Source organism: Garra rufa, chromosome 2 (assembly GCF_049309525.1).
Source record: "Garra rufa chromosome 2, GarRuf1.0, whole genome shotgun sequence".
Classification (NCBI taxonomy): domain Eukaryota; kingdom Metazoa; phylum Chordata; class Actinopteri; order Cypriniformes; family Cyprinidae; genus Garra; species Garra rufa.
Window position 1 is genome coordinate 60,646,304 of NC_133362.1, and position 5,000 is coordinate 60,651,303.

Here is a 5,000-nt window from a genome sequence, read left to right on the forward strand (position 1 = left end):
ACCGGGGTTAGATTCCCCAACGAGGAGACCTAGTTCTTTGCTGCTGTTGAACGACTCATCCAAAAGCTTTTGGTGCAGACAGAGGTCACAGAAGGAGTTCTGCTTCGAGGTCAACCGCAGCCAAAAACTGTGCGTTGGCCGGGAATCGAACCCGGGTCAACTTCTTGGAAGGCAGCTATGCTCACCACAATACCACCAACACGGGCCCTCGGTGCCAGATTTAAGCGGTCAGATAAGAATGCTCGAATCCGGGTCATGGCAGCCCTTTGTCGTTGAGCGACGGGGACGTCCAGCTTCTTTTTGCCAACTCACCCTTCAGTTGGATTTTGCGCCTGAAGCTCGGCGGCATCCTGTGCTGCCCACCTCGAGACGAGAGCAGGCGGTCCACATGCAGGCGTAGTCGTGGCCGAGAGGTTAAGGCGATGGACTTGAAATCCATTGGGGTCTCCCCGCGCAGGTTGGAATCCTGCCGACTACGGTCGGGCATTCCCCCTTTTGCCTTTAGCTTTTTGCGACGGTGGTTTGGCCTTCGCTCTCTCTGACGTAATTGCGTGCGGCCTTTGTCCCGTAGCTCCTGTGGCAAGTGAGCTTCTGCTGGGCGGCTTGTGGAGAAAGTGTTCCTATATAAAAAGTAAGAGGCGCACAAGACACAAGAGCCTGGATAGCTCAGTCGGTAGAGCATCAGACTTTTAATCTGAGGGTCCAGGGTTCAAGTCCCTGTTCGGGCGAAGGGCCATCTTCTTGTTGTCGCCCTCAGCTTGCAGTCGTGCCGGTCCAGCTCTGCCGTGTGGCGGCGTACGCTTAAAGATCTGATAGAGTTCACATAGAGTGTTTGCTATGCTGCCCCTTCATGAATGTTTCGTTGCTTGTGGTGGGCTGTTTTCCCCTTTAGGAGTTTTATGCTAGGCGATTTCAGTAAAGCGGTAGCCAGTTCATTGTTTTTTCAGCCAACTTTGAGGTTGACAACGGGACAGAGGACGTCGGGGCCGCCGTAGTCGTGGCCGAGTGGTTAAGGCGATGGACTAGAAATCCATTGGGGTCTCCCCACGCAGGTTCGAATCCTGCCGACTGCGCTCTTCGCCGGTGCTGAGGAGAAGTGGCCGGGCCCTTTTCTTCCGTGTCCCTAGCACGGATTTGTGTGCCCTCTCTCCACAGTAATAAAAAGTGCCGCTAGTCCTTTTTTTTTCAATTCGGACGGCCGGCACCACCAGATGTGAGCCAGTGGGGCGCCGTGATCGTATAGTGGAGAGTACTCTGCGTTGTGGCCGCAGCGAATCCGGGTCACGGCAGGCTTTTTGTTCACTGAGCTCCTTTCTGCCACCTCCATTTTTCGTACGGGTGCGGTGCCAGTTAAACTATACCAACAACGCAGGCAGCAGAGGCTGGCTTTCGGGGTCAACAAAGAAGGCTCGAAGCGCACGAGTCACTGATAGGGCCAAAAGAGCTAAAAGCCATCTTTGTTTGAGCCCGTCCAGAGTTTTTCTCGCGTCATGGACGAGAGAGCGTTGTCTTTCCATGCTGGCTAAAGAAATTTGAAGCTGCGAAGCTGGAAGCGCAAAGGCTGCAAACACAGACCATGACGAGGCGCGCTTCGTTCCACTGCACGCTGACGGGTGGCCAGATTGACTTTGCTTTTGACACTCTAGTGTAGCTCTGCTGTGAGCAGAGCCCCCAAAAATACAGGTCACTCGCAAAGGTTCCACTCCACGGAAATCTTTAGTAAAAGGCGAAAGATTTATGCGCTGATGACGAGAAACTCGAGATGTGTCTCTATGCCCTTGGACCTGTGCGCTCACTGTGGTAAACCACTACGCTCACCAAGGGTAATCTAGGGTGCCGACACCTGACAACATGATTTTCGTCACCCCCCTCACCCCAAATGGGAGAAGTAAAAGTTATGAAAGTCCCTTCCCTCACCCAGTATTCACAAACCCGATCAAGGTAATGTCATCTCTTTTTTCATGCCCCCGTATTAGAGGCCAAAAAAAATATTAAATGAAATAAAGCGGTCCAAATAATGACCCACTGTAATGTGTAGCATTCAAGATATTGAGAGACTTTAGCTCGTGGCGGGTCAATCTGGTATTTCATGGAGTAGGGGCTCGTTTTGGCAAGTTGGGTGCAGTCGCGTGTGCTGGGAGCGAAGAACAGCAAGCGCAACTCTTCGTTAGTATGGTGGACAGTATCTCCCCCTGTCACGTGGAAGACCGGGGTTAGATTCCCCAACGAGGAGACCTAGTTCTTTGCTGCTGTTGAACGACTCATCCAAAAGCTTTTGTTGCAGACAGAGGTCACAGAAGGAGTTCTGCTTCGAGGTCAACCGCAGCCAAAAAACTGTGCGTTGGCCAGGAATCGAACCCGGGTCAACTTCTTGGAAGGCAGCTATGCTCACCACAATACCACCAACACGGGCCCTCGGTGCCAGATTTAAGCGGTCAGATAAGAATGCTCGAATCCGGGTCATGGCAGCCCTTTGTCGTTGAGCGACGGGGACGTCCAGCTTCTTTTTGCCAACTCACCCTTCAGTTGGATTTTGCGCCTGAAGCTCGGCGGCATCCTGTGCTGCCCGCCTCGAGACGAGAGCAGGCGGTCCACATGCAGGCGTAGTCGTGGCCGAGAGGTTAAGGCGATGGACTTGAAATCCATTGGGGTCTCCCCGCGCAGGTTGGAACCCTGCCGACTACGGTCGGGCATTCCCCCTTTTGCCTTTAGCTTTTTGCGACGGTGGTTTGGCCTTCGCTCTCTCTGACGTAATTGCGTGCGGCCTTTGTCCCGTAGCTCCTGTGGCAAGTGAGCTTCTGCTGGGCGGCTTGTGGAGAAAGTGTTCTTATATAAAAAGTAAGAGGCGCACAAAACACAAGAGCCTGGATAGCTCAGTCGGTAGAGCATCAGACTTTTAATCTGAGGGTCCAGGGTTCAAGTCCCTGTTCGGGCGAAGGGCCATCTTCTTGTTGTCGCCCTCAGCTTGCAGTCGTGCCGGTCCAGCTCTGCCGTGTGGCGGCGTACGCTTAAAGATCTAATAGAGTTCACATAGAGTGTTTGCTATGCTGCCCCTTCATGAATGTTTCGTTGCTTGTGGTGGGCTGTTTTCCCCTTTAGGAGTTTTATGCTAGGCGATTTCAGTAAAGCGGTAGCCAGTTCATTGTTTTTTCAGCCAACTTTGAGGTTGACAACGGGACAGAGGACGTCGGGGCCGCCGTAGTCGTGGCCGAGTGGTTAAGGCGATGGACTAGAAATCCATTGGGGTCTCCCCGCGCAGGTTCGAATCCTGCCGACTGCGCTCTTCGCCGGTGCTGAGGAGAAGTGGCCGGGCCCTTTTCTTCCGTGTCCCTAGCACGGATTTGTGTGCCCTCTCTCCACAGTAATAAAAAGCGCCGCTAGTCCTTTTTTTTTCAATTCGGACGGCCGGCACCACCAGATGTGAGCCAGTGGGGCGCCGTGATCGTATAGTGGAGAGTACTCTGCGTTGTGGCCGCAGCGAATCCGGGTCACGGCAGGCTTTTTGTTCACTGAGCTCCTTTCTGCCACCTCCATTTTTCGTACGGGTGCGGTGCCAGTTAAACTATACCAACAACGCAGGCAGCAGAGGCTGGCTTTCGGGGTCAACAAAGAAGGCTCGAAGTGCACGAGTCACTGATAGGGCCAAAAGAGCTAAAAGCCATCTTTGTTTGAGCCCGTCCAGAGTTTTTCTCGCGTCATGGACGAGAGAGCGTTGTCTTTCCATGCTGGCTAAAGAAATTTGAAGCTGCGAAGCTGGAAGCGCAAAGGCTGCAAACACAGACCATGACGAGGCGCGCTTCGTTCCACTGCACGCTGGCGGGTGGCCAGATTGACTCTGCTCTTGACACTCTAGTGTAGCTCTGCTGTGAGCAGAGCCCCAAAAATACAGGTCACTCGCAAAGGTTCCCCTCCACGGAAATCTTTAGTAAAAGGCGAAAGATTTATGCGCTGATGACGAGAAACTCGAGATTTGTCTCTATGCCCTTGGACCTGTGCGCTCACTGTGGTAAACCACTACGCTCACCAAGGGTAATCTAGGGTGCCGACACCTGACAACATGATTTTCGTCACCCCCCTCACCCCAAATGGGAGAAGTAAAAGTTATGAAAGTCCCTTCCCTCACCCAGTATTCACAAACCCGATCAAGGTAATGTCATCTCTTTTTTCATGCCCCCGTATTAGAGGCCAAAAAAAATATTAAATGAAATAAAGCGGTCCAAATAATGACCCACTGTAATGTGTAGCATTCAAGATATTGAGAGACTTTAGCTCGTGGCGGGTCAATCTGGTATTTCATGGAGTAGGGGCTCGTTTTGGCAAGTTGGGTGCAGTCGCGTGTGCTGGGAGCGAAGAACAGCAAGCGCAACTCTTCGTTAGTATGGTGGACAGTATCTCCCCCTGTCACGTGGAAGACCGGGGTTAGATTCCCCAACGAGGAGACCTAGTTCTTTGCTGCTGTTGAACGACTCATCCAAAAGCTTTTGTTGCAGACAGAGGTCACAGAAGGAGTTCTGCTTCGAGGTCAACCGCAGCCAAAAACTGTGCATTGGCCAGGAATCGAACCCGGGTCAACTTCTTGGAAGGCAGCTATGCTCACCACAATACCACCAACACGGGCCCTCGGTGCCAGATTTAAGCGGTCAGATAAGAATGCTCGAATCCGGGTCATGGCAGCCCTTTGTCGTTGAGCGACGGGGACGTCCAGCTTCTTTTTGCCAACTCACCCTTCAGTTGGATTTTGCGCCTGAAGCTCGGCGGCATCCTGTGCTGCCCGCCTCGAGACGAGAGCAGGCGGTCCACATGCAGGCGTAGTCGTGGCCGAGAGGTTAAGGCGATGGACTTGAAATCCATTGGGGTCTCCCCGCGCAGGTTGGAACCCTGCCGACTACGGTCGGGCATTCCCCCTTTTGCCTTTAGCTTTTTGCGACGGTGGTTTGGCCTTCGCTCTCTCTGACGTAATTGCGTGCGGCCTTTGTCCCGTAGCTCCTGTGGCAAGTGAG

General features: G+C 53.1%; 1 protein-coding gene and 9 non-coding genes across 10 annotated transcripts in view; 7 read left to right on the top strand and 3 right to left on the bottom strand.

Annotated features, from left to right (window-relative positions):
* LOC141326018 (uncharacterized) overlaps positions 1–5,000 on the bottom strand; it is a 301,935-nt gene that overhangs the window by 102,304 nt on the left and 194,631 nt on the right. The window lies entirely within an intron of this gene.
* Positions 397–478, top strand: trnas-uga (transfer RNA serine (anticodon UGA)). Its single transcript has one exon. It is a non-coding gene; the product is annotated as a tRNA-Ser (tRNA).
* Positions 656–728, top strand: trnak-uuu (transfer RNA lysine (anticodon UUU)). The gene has a single exon. It is a non-coding gene; the product is annotated as a tRNA-Lys (tRNA).
* trnas-aga (transfer RNA serine (anticodon AGA)) lies at positions 992–1,073 on the top strand. The gene has a single exon. It is a non-coding gene; the product is annotated as a tRNA-Ser (tRNA).
* On the bottom strand, positions 1,650–1,764 carry LOC141327365 (U5 spliceosomal RNA). Its single transcript, XR_012354665.1, has one exon. It is a non-coding gene; the product is annotated as a U5 spliceosomal RNA (small nuclear RNA).
* trnas-uga (transfer RNA serine (anticodon UGA)) lies at positions 2,604–2,685 on the top strand. Its single transcript has one exon. It is a non-coding gene; the product is annotated as a tRNA-Ser (tRNA).
* Positions 2,863–2,935, top strand: trnak-uuu (transfer RNA lysine (anticodon UUU)). Its single transcript has one exon. It is a non-coding gene; the product is annotated as a tRNA-Lys (tRNA).
* Positions 3,199–3,280, top strand: trnas-aga (transfer RNA serine (anticodon AGA)). The gene has a single exon. It is a non-coding gene; the product is annotated as a tRNA-Ser (tRNA).
* On the bottom strand, positions 3,858–3,971 carry LOC141327341 (U5 spliceosomal RNA). The gene has a single exon (XR_012354642.1). It is a non-coding gene; the product is annotated as a U5 spliceosomal RNA (small nuclear RNA).
* Positions 4,809–4,890, top strand: trnas-uga (transfer RNA serine (anticodon UGA)). Its single transcript has one exon. It is a non-coding gene; the product is annotated as a tRNA-Ser (tRNA).